This window comes from Monodelphis domestica, chromosome 7 (assembly GCF_027887165.1).
Source record: "Monodelphis domestica isolate mMonDom1 chromosome 7, mMonDom1.pri, whole genome shotgun sequence".
NCBI lineage: Eukaryota > Metazoa > Chordata > Mammalia > Didelphimorphia > Didelphidae > Monodelphis > Monodelphis domestica.
Window position 1 is genome coordinate 21,533,892 of NC_077233.1, and position 18,096 is coordinate 21,551,987.

General features: G+C 41.0%; 1 protein-coding gene and 1 pseudogene across 1 annotated transcript in view; both read right to left on the minus strand.

Moving 5' to 3' along the window:
• FHIT (fragile histidine triad diadenosine triphosphatase) overlaps positions 1–18,096 on the minus strand; it is a 1,742,917-nt gene that overhangs the window by 1,090,032 nt on the left and 634,789 nt on the right. The window lies entirely within an intron of this gene.
• Positions 7,550–16,492, minus strand: LOC100617579 (5-aminolevulinate synthase, non-specific, mitochondrial-like; annotated as a pseudogene).

Genomic DNA, 18,096 nt, shown 5'->3' on the forward strand with positions numbered 1-18,096 from the left:
CTAGATTGGACCCACTTGGCTCTAGATCTTAGCTTATTAACTCTAGTTTTTGTCCTGACCTATATAGCAGTTTGGTGAGGTCTATGGACCCCTTCTCAGGATACTTAAAAAAATTTCTTAATTAATTAATTTGTTTGTTACATTAAAATACTCCATTAATTCATTTTCTTCTTTCCCCCATTAGAAAAGGCATAATTTAGTAAAAAGCCATATTTATATATGTGTATAATTATGGCTTGCTTATTTATATTTATATCCTAATGTATGAAATAAAATACATAGGAAACAAATGACATAGAAATACAGTGAATTCTATCTATCTATCTATCTATCTATCTATCTATCTATCTATCTATCTACCTATCTATCTATCTATTTATCTATCTTTCTATCTACCATCTATCACCTACTATTTATATTTCATGCCATCTCTCTCTGTCCCTCTGTCTCTCGGTTTCTCTCTCTGTCTCTCTCTGTGTGTGTCTCTCTGTCTCTCTCTCTCTCCAGATGAAAAACCTCAATCCTTGATATATAAATACTTTTAACATCTTTTTTTTTTTAACTAGTTTCTATAGGGATTGGGACTCAAGGTGCCATTTCATTGGAAGGATTACCATCTTTCTGGCTCTAAGATCAACTCTCTAACAAGTACAATACCTAGTCAATCAAGTTTCTATATTAATATGAAATAACACCAGGCAGTAGAATATATGTTACAGATTTACACTCCCTCTATGGTCCTTCTAGGTTAATAAATTCTTCTTGGCTAACTGGCTCTTTATTGACTAAGTATCTAAAATTCTTATGCTGTTTATATATATATATGTATATATATATACATATATTAAATATATCTTTACAAACTTCAAAGCACTAGCATGAGGCATTAATATTATTATATTATATATCATGTATAATATTATATGTATATTTTGTATATATAATTATATTATTTATATCATAATCATATTACGTATGATTATATTCCATATAATAGTACAATTTATATATGTATTTATAAGCTTACAAATATAAGAGTACTATATAAGTATGGAGCATTAATATTATTATTATTTTAAGGTTTTAGATAAGAAATAAAAAATATCCTTTGTTCAACCATTTTCTACCATACTAAACTAGTCCAAAATTAGGCTAGAGACAGCACTTCTGAAAGTGTCCCAGATTTTCCAACTTTTTCCAGGAGACAGATGGTCAGAAGAAAAAGTTACTATATTTAGATCATTGTTTTTATGAGAAAGATTTGAAACTTCTAGAACCAGTGGAAAAGTCTTTAATTTCCCAAGAACTGCGATTCATCAATATTTGTATCCGAAAGTTTATCTGATTTCCAGAAGAAGCTAGCTCATCAGAAAATCTTTTTTACAGAACTGTAAAGAAAGAAAAGATCAACCTGCAGCAGACCAAATTAGACATATTTAAAATGGTAATTAAAATAAAAGAAGAAAAGTGAGGTTAAGCTTGGTTAACCCTAACCATCTCCATTTTGGAAGAGATTTGAATAGAATACAATATTGCAATTATTTTACTTGCCTATGGTTGTTGTTGTTCTTTTTTTAATGTGTGTCCTAATAGTTAAGGCAGATGTCTAATCATTCTCCTTTTTTTCTGGGCTGTCAAAAAATAATAAAAAATTCTGGACATATTTACAAGAAAATACAAAACTCATTTCAGCTTCAATTCACAACCAACTTTTTAAAAAATTATTTTCATTATGCTCAAAGTTCTACAATGACTGATTAATCAGTCTAAAAGGACATTTTAAAAATCCTCTAATTAGCTGGGGTTGGGGAGGGAGAAAAACGCTGATTTTCCCTTTTAAAAAAACTTTGAGTTTAAGATGAGTAAAAAAAAATGATGACAGGAAATCTTAGGAAACCAAGTTTAGTCCTTTCAAAGTGAAGAAAACTCTCAAATGATTTTAGAAGGCTGGACTGAAATCTAATTACGAAGGCTGGTGGCCACTCTTTGGGGAAATGGAAAAACAAAGTAACGGCTATCCTTTTGGGCTCATCACATGACCTTAATTCCTCTTTGGGCCCCATTACCCATTCTCTTTGGCATTAATACCTGACACATGATTTGAGTAGGAAGGAAAGAATCAAACAGAAAACGTGCGTCCTTTGTATACTGGGAAGTCTATCATAGCCCCTAGTAATGAGCAATTAGGAGGTTGGATGTTATTCTTAAAATGCTGCTGCATCTGTGATTCTCAAAGCTCAGCCTGCTACTAGAGGGTCTTTGATTTGAGACAATCCAATTTCCTTCTGTCGGCTGCTGCCTGGCTTCCTCCTCCTCCTAGTACAACCCTGTCTCCCTAGGCAGAGATGGGGCCAGTAAGAGCTAATGGAGCCAGTATTGAACTTGGAATCAGGAAGCCTTGGGTTCTGGTCCCACTCAGGCCCACAACTGTGTAACATTTAGTGAGTCATTAAGTTTCCCTGGGACTCCGTTTTCTTATCCAAAAAATGGAAGTGTTGGACCAAATGGTCTCCAAGGTCCCTTCCAGGTATAGATCTAGGATCCAGTTATAATAGGCATGGCTTGGACTGGTCATGTTGAAAGGGACACTTGGTTAATTACAACCCATGGGGCTGCTCAGAAGGACAAAAAGCCATCATGGAATCTTAACTGGAGTGTGGAGCTTTAAATCTCCTTGGAGAGGAAAGAGAGAAAAGGGGGGGGGGGGAGACAGACAGACAGACAGAGACAGAGAGAGAGAGAGACAGAGACAGAGAGAGAGAGAGATAGAGAGAGAGACAGAGAGAGAGAGATAGAGAGAGAGAGAAAGAGAGAAATGGAGAGGGAGAGAGAAAGAGAGAGAGAGAGTGGGAGAGAGAGAGGGAGAGGGAGAGAGAGAGAGACAGAGAGAGATAGACAGACAGAGAGACAGAGAGAGACAGAGGGGGAAAGAGAGGGAAGGAGAGAGTGACAGAGAGGGAAAGAGAGAGGGAAGGAGAGAGAGACAGAGGGGGAAAGAGAGAGAGAGGGAGAGAGAGGGGGGAAGAGAGAGGGAGAGACAGACAGACAGAGGGGGAAAGAGAGAGGGAGAGGGAGAGGGAGAGAGAGAGAGAGAGAGAGAGAGAGAGAGAGAGAGAGAGAGAGAGAGAGAGAGAGAGAGAGAGAGAGAGAGAGAGAGAAAGAGAAAGAGAGAGGGAAATGGAGAAGTAGAAGGAGAGAGGAGAGGGAGAGAGTGGGAGAGAGAGAGAGGAAGAGGGAGAGGGAGAGAGAGAGGGAGAGGGAGAGAAATGGAGAGGTAGAGAGGTGTGGTAGTGGTGAGGACTTCAATAAACTCTGGCAGGAGAGCAGCAGCACTGGAGTCCATCCAATTTGACTCCCTCATGTTAAAAATGAGTAAATTGAATCTTAGAAAATGAGGTGTTTTTACAAGGTCACAAAGCTTGAATTTGACAGGGGAGGTATAATAGCTGGATAATACTATGCAAAAGTTCACACAGTTGGTCAAAGGAAGGAAGAACTGACAAGGTCCATGGACACATACATGGATTCTGCATTGGAACCATGAGGTCCAACTCTCCTCTAAACACCTGAACCAGTTGCCAAGATTCTTATAGATCTCAAGAGACTGAAAGCACCAGGATCCCCTCTTGCAGAAATGAAACGCAAAGAGGCAAGATCAAGCTAAAAGCAGTCCTGGAGGAGAAGAGACACACACTGAGAAAGCAATTGACCTTGACATCTTAACAGAAACCATCGTAAGGACTGCAGTAACATTAATCTGCGGAGAGAAAGCCATTGGTGGAGATAAAATGGAAATGTTAGTGGGATGCAGGAAAGAGGAGAGTGGGCAGGATATACCTTTTTTTTATTTGGTTTCAGCAGGTAATGTTTAGTATTCTCTCAAGCAAAATATTTTCTATTAAGATGGATAAGCTTTTTTAATAAAAGAAATAGGGCAAAGGAGGAAGGAGAGGAGTAGAAATGTGGAAGAGAAAAAGAAAGACAGAGATACAGAAGGATAGGCAGAGAAAGAAAGTGAAGGAGAGATAAGGAGAGAGAGAGAGAAGTAGAGAAAGAGGAGAGAGAGAGAACATTTTCTCTCTCCAAACTATGACTCAAACTATCCCTCTTACTCTTCTTCATAAAGAACATTCCATTTCCCATCTCCAAGTGTTGCCCATGTTTTAAATACCCCCTTTCTTCCTGTTCAATTCTTCAAACCCTTGCTTCCTTCCAGGCTCACCTAATGCACCTCCTTCTACATGAAATGTTTCCCATTCCCCACCCTCAGTTGCTAGAATGACTGAATTTTGTCGCATGTAGAGCTGACCTTATAGCCAGAAAGTCCCACGCCCCAATCCTGCCTCTAACACCTTTTGTCTCTGACCCTAGCTCTGTTCTCAGCCTCTCTCTCCCTTAGCAGCTTGTCCCTATTTTATATCCACTGGATAAATTAATCTGTGCACGTGTTGGCTCCCCCACTGGATTCTAAGCTCCTGGAGGGTAGTGAGGAATGACAGTGTCTCAAGTCCAAGGAGAGCACAGAGGATCAGGTTTTCCCTAGAATGGTCTTTTTGGGAGATGGTGGAGAGAAATCAGGCCAAGATAGATAGATGAGATGAGACTCTCTCTGGAGTCCAGGGCTCACCTCTTGGCTAGAGTTTACCAACTGTGCTAATTTGGGCAAAGCACCTCTCCAGTCTCCTCCTGGGTTTGCTCAGGTGAAAAGGAGAGGTTCTGGAGTCCCCTCCAGCTCTGGCATCTAAGACGTGCCTGTTAGATCGTTGGCACTGGCTAAGTATTTGACTCTACGCTCCTATCACCACCAAGAGAAAGCTGTGTTTAAATGATGATATCATAGTGTTTAAAGCAGAGCTGATCCCTTGAAGAGACACCGAGAGAGCTTAATAGGGGCAGTCAGAACTGGGTCACTCTTTACCTGGTGAGGTACAGGGGGCGAGGAGGGACAGGCTCTCTTGCTGCTTTCTTTAGACAACACAAATCCTCCCCACGTGAAAGGGGTGAGTGGAAATGATGAGCTTCTCTCAAGAGGGTAAGGCTTTACCTCCCACTAAGGGCAGCGAAAAACAAAACACTTCTGCAGCATTTGATACTGCAAACAAACGGAATCTCTTCTCAACTGTTTGCTGACCTTCCTATTAACTGGAAATAAAAAATAAAAAGAAGAGAAAAGAATCTGAGGGAAGGAAATGATGCGCACATTTCTGGGTGTCATGGAGTCAGGCTAGGGCTCAGATCTCGTTAGCATTGACAACTGGAGCCTGGGCGACGTGGCCCTGAACATCTCAGAGTGAGGAAAGGCAGGCGATGATGGATGTGAGAATGGAAGGAAAGACAAAATAGGATTTCTACTCTCTCATGTGAGCTTCTTGAAGACAGGGATGTATTCTGACTTTTCTTTGCATCCCTAGCACTCAGCACAGTGCCTGGTATACATGAGGTACTTAATAAATGCTTCTTGACTGAGTAGACTTAGATATGGACCACTCAGATAACCAATGTAAAAAATAATTTATCAAACAATCAGGATCGCTTGGCCCTTACCATGGATCAAGCAATATTATAAAAAAAGTTGATAAGGATAAAAGGGGGGTACAAAATCATTCTGGGACTTACTATGTGTCTATGGGCAGCTAGGTGGTACAATGGATAGAGCATCGTGCTTGGCATTTAGAAGACTCATCATTATAAATTCAAATCTGGCCTCAGACACTAGCTGGGTGATCCTGGGTGTCATTTGACACTGCAAACAAATGGAATCTCTTCTCAGCTGTTTGCTGACCTTCCTATCAATTGAAAACGAAGAAAAAGAAAAGAATAGAATCCAAAGGAGGGAAAAGATGTCCTTGTTTCTAGGTGCACTTACCCCTAGTTGCCTCTGTTCCTCATTTGTAAAATGAGCCAGGGAGGAAATGGCAAACAACTCCAGTATCGCTGCCAAGAAAACCCCAAATCATGTCATGAAGAGTTGGACACAACTGAACAACAACAAGAAATGTCACCGCTAGTAAACATCATGGATAGGCTTCAAGCCCACATCCATCCCTTTCTTCATGACATCCATCTCTCCCTTTCTCCAAAACAAGTGAGCAAAAAAAGAACAGTGAAAAAAATACACACACACATACATCATCTATAATTATATATCTACATATAATATTAGAATTTGCAAGGTTAATAGAGAGTGAATGGAAGATGACTCTAGAGGCAATGGTACGAGTAGCTGTGGCTACCAGGAAAAGAATCTTGAAGAAGGTAGAGGTTCTACTGGAGGCAGGAAAGGGGAGCATGAGGAGTGTAGAGAATGGATGGCCAATACAAAGGATCAGAGGTGAAAGACTGAGTAGCAGGTTTGGGGAACAGCAGCAAACAGGACAACAATCCTGGCTTGTAGAGGGCATAGGAGGGTGTCAAGTGTAAAAGGATGGGAAAGGTTAGTTTCAATAACAAACGGAAATAGGGGGAAATAGGAAGATCCTGGCATTTCTGGATAGCGGAATTTGTGGTCAGACTTGTGTTTCTGGAAAGTCACTTTGGCAGCTGTGTGAAGGTTGGATTGGAGTGAGGAGACTTTGGACAGATGGACCAACCAGCAGGCTGCTGCAATAATCCAGGTGAGAGATGAGAAGGAGCTGAAATATAATGGCGGCTGTGATGGTGGGAACAGGGAGAAAATACAAGAGATATCTTGGAGGTAGAAATGGCAAATTCTGGCAACTTATGGGACTGCGTGGGGGTAAAGGTGATGTTGTAAGCCTGGGTGTCTAGTAGAACAGAAGCAAGGAAGTTCAGAAGAGGGGAGAATTTGGGGAGAAAACAACCATCACATTTGACAATTAAGAGACCATTATATTAGAGAAAGCAGTTTCTGCTGAATTCTGAGATAAGTCAAAATATGAAGAGTTTGTGAAGAGAATTTGGAGGCACCAATTGTAAATAGTTTTTTCAAGAAGTCTGGCTGAATAGATGAGAGATATAGGATGATAGCTGCTAGGAATGGCAGGATTTTGGAAGGGTTTGGCTTTTTTAAGGCTAGGGGTGACAGGTATATTTTTAAGCAGCATCAGAGAAAGATCTAATAGATCTAATAGAGGAGAGATTGTGGATTAGAGAAAAAGTGGGGATGACAGTGAGAGCCATCTGCTGGACAGCCAGGTAGAAGATTCTTTTTTTGGATAAAGACAGTTCAAATGTAGAAAAACAAAACACCACCAGTTTATGGAATTCCTCTATGAAATATTAAAGAAAAAAAATAAGCTAAAAATGGGAGGCAGTATGAGATGGTAGGAAGAATATTAGCTCTAGAGTAGGAGGACCTGGTTCAAATTCTCAAGGATTATTATCTATGTGATGTTGAGGGAGTCCCTTACCCTTTTCAGATCTCAGTTTCCATATCTGTAAAATGAGGAGATAGACCAGATGATTTCTGCAGTACTGGATTGCTTTAAACCAATTATCTCGTGATTTTATGACATGATTCATCTTCCATGGGGCAGATCCCATTCTCCCTCAGTACATGGATGGTTCCATAGTCCTGCTGATTAGGTATTCCTTCCAGTGATGCAGATCCTAACCCATTCTTGTCAGTCAACCCTACACAGTTCGTGAGTTCCTTCCATTAGATTATAAACTCCTTGAAGGTTGGAATTGTCATCTTTTGTCTCTTTTTTATCTCCCAATGCTGGCATATAAGTGCTTAAGAGTGACTTAATGATTAATCATGCCTTTCTACAAATCCTCAGTGGGGGTACATCCAAATTGTGTGTGGGGGATCCCTTTAGTTCTACTGGCACTGTGAAGGGGTTAACGGTCCATTTACCCTTTCCTGGCTTTCCCTGGCTTTCACTCTCCACCAGCCTGCTTCCAGGGCTCCCAGTTAAACACCCTTTTGATAGATATTAAGGGAAATGATGTATGTAAGTTGCCCTGAATATCCACCTGTGGGAAGATGGCACTGCCAGTGTGCTCTAAATCTCCTCACCTTGGGTCAGAGCCCCAGTGACCCTGCCTGAGTTACTCTTCTGACACTGACGATGATGCAAGTCCAGCTTCTTCTACCAGAGCGACCCCAATGTTGGGGCTTGGCTTTTTTTCTTTCTTTCTACTTTAATTTGGATATGTTCTTTTTTATGAGATAAAAAGGAGATGACAGCTGAAAACAAAGTTCTCTGATGCTAATTGTATTGATCTCATTTCCTCCTGATTGCTGCCTCCTAGCTATTTTTTATATAAATTCCCCCCCAAAAAGCACAGCACGGACCCAGCTGGAATGCTTCCCTCACAGTATTTGAATGGGCTAGTGGCTGCAAGGGTTGCCAAGAGAGGAGTCGTTCAAGGTTTCGGGGCCTCCCTTCATGCCTGCCTTCTCTCTCTTTGAGGCCCGGCAGGGACATTATTTAGAATGAGCTTGAGTAAACTGATTACTGCACCCAGTGTTCAGAGAGAGGTTGGTTCTGAGTTCAATTACCATCCCGAGCTGTTTAAATGATGGCAGTTGCGCCATAATCTAAAATAAATTGCTTTTCACAAGAAGCCCTGTAAGCTTTTGCACTTCAACACGGAGAAGGCTGCTGTTTTTATCTCATCTGAAATTCAAACAGGGGACAAAAGCTGGGCCTTTGAACCCTGTGCCTTCACCTCAGATGGCATTCTTTTCCACTTCAGGTTTTATGTCCTCCTTTGGCCCAACATTTATGTCCCGAGATGGGATTTATGGGAAGGCGACAAGGGGATTCTGGTTTTCTGTTCTCTGTTTTTTTTTTTTTAACACTGGTTTTCAATACAGCCCTAGTTGCTCTCCTGGGTTATTCTGAAATAACTAAATTACTGGGAGCAGCGTGGCTCTCCCACCCCATGGCTATGCTTATCTGCAATGGACAGGTCCACATTGCCAGCCTGGGGAAGTCATCCCTAAATGAATCTCTGGGCTTTCTGTAACCACTTCACTCAATTGACCTCCCTTCCCTATCTACAAAGGAAAGGCCTTGGTGTGCTCTCCAAAACTGAGTGGGGATTTTATTTTTCACCCAACAGCAGTGCCAGGAAGCCCAGAGTCCCCAGGCTTCTGATTGAGTTTTCTTAGAGTGCATCAAAACACCTCCATCACACAGGATGGGCATGATGCTATGGAGGGCAGAGACATTACCTGCCTCACTTTTCCAGCCAGTTAGCAGGAGTAACTGTAGCCTGATCTCCCCTCAGGCTCTCCCCAAAAGCAATTAGAAAGGCCCCCACTGGGTTTCTTTCTTTTCAGAGAAACAAGGGAATGCAATTAACTTGCTGCTTCTCTGCCAGGAACTGGGGGAAATTCCATTCCCGTGAATTTTTTTTTCATCCTTAATGAAATAATCCATTAATATTTTTCCCCTGTAAATTTTGAGGCGTCCATTGTTTGAGGTGAAATTGATGGGAGGTGCTTTTTGGACCATGCTGTGGGCATAGCAACGCTTCTCTGAAAGGAGGAAGCAGATCTTTAGAGACTCTTAGTAGAGGGAAAACAGTGTCAGGTTTGCTGTTGAAGGCTTTAAGTTCAAATCTCATCTTTGTTATCTATTACTATCTGGTTAACTTTGGACAAGGATTGTTTTCACTTGCCTGGACTCAGTCACTCTCTGAGGTCTTTTTTTTTTTTAAACAGCCTTCCATCGATGACATTACATCAGCAGAAAAAGCAAGTCCTGTCCGGAGTTTAAATTTGGAGAACTAACTCAAAGCTCCTTCTGGGGAAGGAGGAAGGAAGCAATAAAGCCAACTCAATTTCATCAGCCTTTTGGGATACCATAGATTTTAGAAAGGAATCCTGTAGTCTAGTCCTAGCTCTCCCATAAATGAATTAGAAATGGGTACTTTAACCTTCCCAGGACTCAGTATCCTTATCTGGAAAGTGAGAAAGGATGAAAGATTCCACTTCTAAAATTCTATGAGCATCTATGAGCATTTGGCTCCACCCCATCTCTCTAGGTTTACTTCACATAATGAGTGCATCTCTCATCTCCCATCTTACCTGCCTTTGTATGAGCTAGCATGCATTTCCTCTTCACTTTCAATTCCTAGAATCTCTGTTGAGTACCTACTACCTCCAGACTCCCCTATTCCCATCCAGGCTTCTACTCTTCTTTCAACAAATAATTTTGTCTTTATTTTATATTTGACACATGTATTCATATATGTGTACATATATGTATATATATGTGTGTGTTTATATAAGGCAGGGACTGCTTCATCAAGGCATTGTTGAGTCCTGGTATGGAATATTTGCTCATTGATTGCTTATTTAATTGGAACAAATTAGATATCTATTGATTTAAAATGATAGCAGCAAGGTGGCTCAGAGGATTGAGAGCCATGCCTACAGATGGAAGATCATAGCTTCAAAACTGGTCCACTTCCTAGCTGTATGACCCTGGAAAAATAATTTGTGCCCATTGCCCAGCCCTCACTGTTCTTCTGCCTTGGAACCAATACATAGTATTGATTCTAAGTTGGAAGGTAAAGGTTTTAATAAATAAAATTTAAAAATTATATAAATGGGTTGGACACAAAGTAGGACTAGATGACCTGGTAGGTTCCATTCAGTTCTAAGGTTCTGTCCTTTCTTAAAAGGAATTGCATACCTTTCCCCAAAAGAATCCAAGCCCCTTAGGAGTGGGGGATATTTCATTTTTGTCCTTGCATCTCCAGTACATGACATATGCGAAGGGTTTAATGCATGCTTGCTAAATGAATGAATGAGGCCAAACATCTTTTTTAGGTAGCTATTGGCATTTTGAGACAAATTCCTGATAGAAGTGAAGAATCCACTGAGTTTTCACTGAGAGAGAGACAGCAGCATTGGATGATGCTTAGAACCATGGTCTCCAATGGAGGATCTTAGAGACTAGAGCAGGGCCACCATTATCAGAGTCCAAGTTCATTGAATCAAAGGATCATAAACCTAGAGACGAAAGAGACTTCAAAGGCCACTCATGCCCAACTCGGTCACTTCAGAGCTAAGGAAATAGAGCCAGGAAAGTCATGCCACTTGCTCAAATCTCCTTAACTCTTTTAATCCCAGAATCAGAGCCTTAGAATTGATTATAAAGGTCAATATGGTTGATTAGCACCAAGGCAGATCAGCAATTTGAGTCATATGAGCTAGACAATGGCTTTGATTAATATTTATTCATATTTGATTCATATTTATCCATATTTATTTGGATCTTGGAGACTAGAGCATGGACACCATTATCAGCATCCAAGTTCAACTTGCTCACATCTCCTTATGAATCTCATCTCTCCATCTTGGCAATAAGGCAGTACTAGGAAATGTAGATACTTCTTGAAGAAAGCACCTACTATGTGCCAGGCATCATTAGTAAGTGTTTTAGACATTATCTCATTTGATCAACACAACAGACCTGTGAGGTCTTACATTTTACAGTGAAGGAAACTGAAATCTTTCTCAGCCTGAGGAAGGTATTTGAACTCCTGACTGTAGAGCCAGTGTTCTACCCACTGTGCCACCTATGAATAGCAGCAGCTGGTAGAGGGGAAAGAGGTGGATGGTTATTTCTAAAAGTGTTTTTCTTTTAAAACTTAAGTCCCTTGTAGAGCTAAGAAGAGCAGCCCTAGCAGATGATAAAATCCTTAAAGGAAAAGATTTTTATTTCATTTTCATCTATAGATCCCTAGCACGGTATTGTACACATAGTAGGCACTTTATATAGTGCTTTATATGTTTATAGATGCTTATTATATTGACTCTCACCCTGCCATCCTTTAGGGAAGTAGAGCATCAATTCTCATTCCTTGTATTATTCCTTGATGACATCTCTAGGCGCTCATGGCTTTTGAGGTACATTTTAATGTGATTTTACCTGACTAAAATGAGCCCCACTGAGTATGGGGCAAAATCGAGTTCGGGTGAGGATCGACAAGTGTCTGTGGTTTGCTCTGTTCCTTGAACACCCTGAGGACAGCTTTGGGGTAGGGCATGTATAAAAAGAAAAGAAAAGAAAACAGAGATCATTCTTTTCCTGCAAATAGCCAAGACATGGACATCTGTGTGGCAGGAGCCTCAAGGTCTCCAGGCTATCCTTCCTTTTACAGGGTGAGGACACTGAGGTTCAGAGACCAGGTAGATGATCCAAGCTGAGGCTCTTTCTCTTATACCAATCACCTCATCTTACCCAGATTCAAACTTGCAAGGCTGAGATTTGGACCCTGGCCCCTGACCCAGTATTCATTTTACTGTATTTCCTCTTTGTAATGAGGGGTGCGTGAGAGGATTTTGGAATCTTGGCACCAGGGGTGAGTGGCACAAACATCAGTTGAAGAGCAAGTGATGCTGGGAAGGAAAAGTGACCTGAGGAAGATATGCATGGAATTCTGGGCCTTTTGAGCTGAGTCCTGGACCTGGCAAGACCTGTTCTTGGGCTAAAAATTTCACTGAGAGCCTCCAGAGAATATCCTGTTTCTGTAGGCAAGTTTCCTATAGATCCATCATCAGTTTGATATCTTCAACCACCTCTCAACTGAGGAGAAGATATCTCAAGCCCCAAAAGGGGACTGTGGACTCATGGAGGAGAGAACCCAGTTCCCTTGCCCTTCTAGTCTTCTTACACCTATCTTTTAATAGTTTTTTTTTAGAACAGCTACATACATAAATTAATAGTGGGATTGTTTAGTTAGGGGTATGGGATGGAGAAACCTGGATCCATGAAATTATGCTGTCCAAGTGAGAGACTGTATAGGAAAACATTAGGGTAACCAATCTCACTTTCCATCATCCAATTCACCTATAGATCCATCCTGAAATCTTATGAAGCAACAGTCATATTTGTCAAGTCTCTCGATTTATATTTGAGAGGGTGTATGATTCAAGATCAACAGAGAGCCACCAGAACCATCCTTCTCTGAGACAAAGCCTCCACAGGGCTTGCCTCCAAATCCTCTCTGTGCCAGAAGAACTGAGGCCATTCTTGAGTTTAGTTGGTAGGGGAGATCTGTCTTCAATTCTCCACCACCCATTTCCTCAGGAAACCTCAGTATACCTAGTGCAGCAACTGCCAACTGCCTCTCTCTTAGGGGAGGTGAAAGGAAACAGACTCGTCCATTCACGCTTTAGCTCTCTCTCTCTCTCTCTCTCTCTCTCTCTCTCTCTCTCTCTCTCTCTCTCTCTCTCTCTCTCTCTCTTAGGACTTCAAAGTGTAAGGGTCTCCTACAGAAGTGACACTCTGCTGAAGAGTGAGGCTTCAGGTACAGCCCAATGAGTTTCCAAGTATCCAGAAAATAGTTCATCTGTGGAGTGTGGTGAGGGAGTTGAGGGATATGGAGGAGCTCTTTTCCTCAGGGGTCTATTTGGTAATTGATAGCTTGGACTTAGATGTTGTTTGCTCATTTAGTTCATCACAGACCTCTGCATTTTTAGCAGCATCTGCCACCTAGATTGGAATGATGTGTCTGGGGCCATGGACCACAAGGAGTCTGGCATCCATCAACATCTGCCTCATCAGTTTCACATTGAGCTGGTGCTACCCACTAAGGGCTTGTCCTTCCATGCTCTTTAAGATACTGACCAATGGGAGAACCGTGAAGATAGGATTAACTCTCCACTCATCCACTTTTAGATTTAATCACCAGAAGTGTATATACCCCACTTATCCTAAAGTATGGGTAAGTCTGTGACCCACATGTGCTATAGTGGTTGACAAATCAGAAATGACTGACTGCCCCCTGGGCAGTCCTAAGCAAAGCTAAAGCTACAATTGGTCTACGTAAAGTGGAAGGAATGCATAGGAAGTGACACAAAGAAGTGTCTTTAAAAGCAATGGCAATGGCAACTTCCTGTGAAGTCAGTTCTTCAGAGTTCAGAATTGGAGTTGAAGTTGGAGTTGGAGCTGGTGAAGGATCTACTTTGTGGAACTGAGAATCTGAAATCTGGTGAGACTGTTCTTGAATCTCTCCCTTTGAACTACCATGCGGGTGATGTAATAGATAATATTGGAGGGTGTATTTGATGGATACTAAATAACTAATAGATCAGATAGTTATCTTCTTTTGCCTACCCTCCTCCCTTTTATACCTCCCTTCCTCCCTCTTCCAATTTCCCTTCCTTCCCTCTTCTTCCCTTTAGTTTCCCCTTCCCCCTTCTTCAGCCTTCTTCTAAGTTATTCAGGGTGAGCTATGATGTTTCAGAGGAAATACTCTTTTCTTTATCTCAAATAAGGGTTTATTGGGGAAAACAGAAAAGATAGAGGATAAGGTAAGAGGGTTGGAGGTTTCCCTATTATCTACTGTGAGTCTTAGATTGGAGGATATTGAAAGAAATGGCAATTCAGTCACTAGCATGAAACAGAGCAAGTCAGAGAGATATATGGACTATTGCTCTTCTTTATCTGCCTTCAAATCATCCAGGCCACCTCCAACTTGATTATCCCAAGTCCCAGAGATAAACCCAGCTTCTTCCTTCAAAGTCACCATCAGCCAAAAGCCTAGAAATCCAGTCAGCAGTTGGCTCTTGCCTTCAATTGTTTCCCAGTCATATTCCAAAAGGAATTTTCCTTTGATTGACAGCTGATCAATCTCCAGCTTCTTGTCTTGCTTCTTGTCCTTTTGCATGCCTTATAATTTCTCTCCTCCACAGTGAGTGAAAAAGTTGACTCCTTTTCATGGCTTTCCTGAAGGTACTAGCCTCTGAAGAGGCCCCTCATCTTGGAGAAGTCCTTGTGGCCAGAACCCTTGTTTAATTTACCTCTGGGCACCCCTTTGCTGGGACCTCTGAAGCCTTGCCAGGTTCATACCATGCTGGAGTAATTATCTACTCTCTGTCTCATTTCCTTACTTTTACTCTTTTGCCTTTTGTAAATAAACTACCATAACAAGTCATCCTGACTTAAGTAATATATTTCCAGCAACCATATTTTTATACATCCTTTAATTTTTAACCCTTACAGCATGCCAGCCAGATGCATAGTGGGGAGAGAAGTTGTGAAGATGAAGCCAGTGGCATACAATCAGACCGTGGCTATTAAAGAGCTGGTGCTGGCTATGTAGTCCCCAACACACCCCAAAACACATTCCAGAAATGATCCATTTGTGCATGATTCCATCTCAGTTCCGTATCCCACCTCCTTGAATATAACCCTATAGCATGAACTTCATCCACAAAGGTGATTACCTCATATTCATGGGTTACATCACATACACAAATTCTTCCAATGGACACAAGGCTTCATCCATTGAAAGAACAGTTTCAAATGTGACTGTCTTAGGGACGTAAGTGTCTGATTTCTTTAGCAGCTCTCTGAGATGTTTATGTCATCGTGGTGAAATATATACTTTGGCACTCTGTGATTATGATATTATGAACTCCTTGGATCACGGAGGCATGGTTTCCAGAATTAGAACAAATTTTACAACCTGGTATCATTTTAGCCAACATGAAGTCATTAGCAACAAAGCAAGATAAAAACAGTAATGCTGCCTCTTTCCCATGGAGGTCAGTCAATTCTTGTTCTAGATCAACATGAAACTTACTCGTTCCAGAAATAGTTCTAGTGCCACCTGCTCCAGCACCATGTGGTTTTAATGTTTCCATGACTTCCCTGCACACCTGAGGGTGACTCATCCCTAGGTAATCATTTCTACCCCAGACACCTGCTTTTTAGTAACAAGAGAATCAGTGTAGTCATCTGCCATCAGGAATATGTGTGCTCCCCAGTTCACAGTTTTAAACACGCGGTAAGTATGATCACTTTTTTTCTCATCAAATTTTTTCTCCAAGAAATGATCATACTGAAAAATGGAAACAGATTTTGGCAAATTGTCCTGAAGGAGATGGGAGGCCCTTTGTGGTCTTTGCTTTTGCAGGAAATTCTGCAAATTCCTTAGCAAACCATCCTGATCTTCTCTACCAGTCTTGAGATTAATCATGGAAGTATTAATTGGAGTTTGAGCAACTTCTTTCCTTATGGCCTGCATTTCTTGTGCATCCTCTTGAAGTTCTAAACTGGCCTTATGGAAGATGTTGCAGGTTCCTTGGTTCATCTCAGCCCCAAGGAAGGAGCATTTACTAGCAGTTAGTTCCCTGGATTGTGGCAGACGATGGATAACCAGAGGGTCCTTGGAATCTCCCAGTGGCCTGTTGAGAATCATTAGCAGGCTGGATAACAGCTTTGGAAGTTTTGTCCTTCTCTGTGGCTGGAAGCGTTTCTTTTACTTGCTGGAAGTTAGTTAGTGAAGTGGTCATAGCCTGAGAAGCAGGTTTTGATTCAACTTCCATCATTTTGGAGCAGTTCTGGGCACAGAAGAGCAGAGATTTGCCACCCTTCTGGAGAAAGATCTGTGGTACCGCTCTTGACAAAAACAGGCAGCATCGAACGACGGTCTTCATTTTGGGGAAAAGGACAAAATCCTGATCAGGATTCTGAGGAGGCAGGGGTGGTGGCAGCGAGGCCCAGAAGGACCTGGACCTGGAAGGATTAAAGTCACAACTCTGGTTTCTGGTCTGAGAAGGCCAGAATATAGTTTTTAAATGAATAAAATAAAACAAAGGATTCCAAAAGAAACAAATGATAATGCCTAAGGACAATCTCAAATTAAAAAAAGATTAATTTCTATTGATATATTTTGTTTGTAATTTCTAAAAATAACCTTCTCTTTACACTACTCAGAGACACTCCTCATACCAAAGATCTTAAATGAAAGAGAATACTTCAACCAAAGTAACCAACACTTTGAATGAGTCCGGCAGCATGGTCTCTATCCCATAGTCCATAGGCATAGTCCCACAGCTCTGCAAAGAAGGGAAGGAAGGACAGTTTCTGATCTCATCTACTAGATCAAGCTTGGTCATTGTAATTACTCATTGCTCAGTTGAAAAAAAACTCATACTCTTAAAAACTTTCTGCCCATTTACCATGTAGACTGTCTTCCATCATTGGAGCTACTACACAGATGGTTTCCATTCTACTGGCATCACCAGGGAAAATTTCAGGAAGTTTGGAAAGTATACAATTAGCTCTAAAGGGTCATTATAGATATAAGGATACACAAGAATAAGATGTCCATCTTGGTATTTAGAGTCCATGAGCCTTTGGCCAGATGGATTTAGTCTTCATTCTCTTAGACCCCTCATTCCATCCCTGATGCTCTCTCCAAACAATTTCCGGCTTCCTTCCTTCCCATCAAAAATCCTTATCTTTAGCTCTATTTGACCAACACTGATGTATGTCATTCACATTCAACAAATATTTGATTACATAAAGACTCAAGAATCTTAAAGTGGAAAAGAATTTCAGTGGCCAACTAATTAAGCCACCCCTGACCAAGAATTCCCTTTACTACACAAGGACTAGATCATCTCCAAGATGCTTTCCAGTCCTGAAAACATGTCGCTGGCCAACTCCTTCTAATAGGAAGACATTTCTCCTAAAAAAGTTTTCTATATAGTAGGGGAATCCCTGTGTTATTTGCCTAAGGAAAGTGACAACTTCCAAAGAACAGACTGACCTCCTGAGTAATCCCTTTGTCACTTCTTCTACTCTCCTTGATGGTGACCAGCCCAGAACACAGTGCTCAGTCCTGTCCTGCCTACAGGACATATCTTAGGTTAAATTTCCCCCAATGTGCAAACCACTGACAAGAAGGTTTTATTTTTAAATTATTTTATATTTAAATTTAAATAAATGTATATTTATATAATATATTATATATAATATAATAATAAATAAATTAAACAAAATTAAATTTAAATACAATTAAAATAGTTTCAATTATTATTAAAAGCCCTCTGAATGTTCACTTCAGGATAAACAGTCCATTCTACCCATCATAATATGACATGAATTCAAGGCTCTTCACCCTTCTTTTTTAAACCTTATATTCTGATCTTCTTTCTTAGAATCCTTATGATTCTAAAGCAGAAGGGCAGAAAGGGCTAGACAATGGGGGGGGGTGGTGGTAAACAACTTGCCCTGGGTTACACAGTGTGATAGAGACATGAAGAGAGAGAGGTTTTGCAGGACTTGTGGGCCAAGATGCAAGGCTGAAGACCTAGCTGTCAATCAAGAGAAGATTCCAATGGAATGTTCCTAGGAGTGGCAGTTGGGGAGAAGA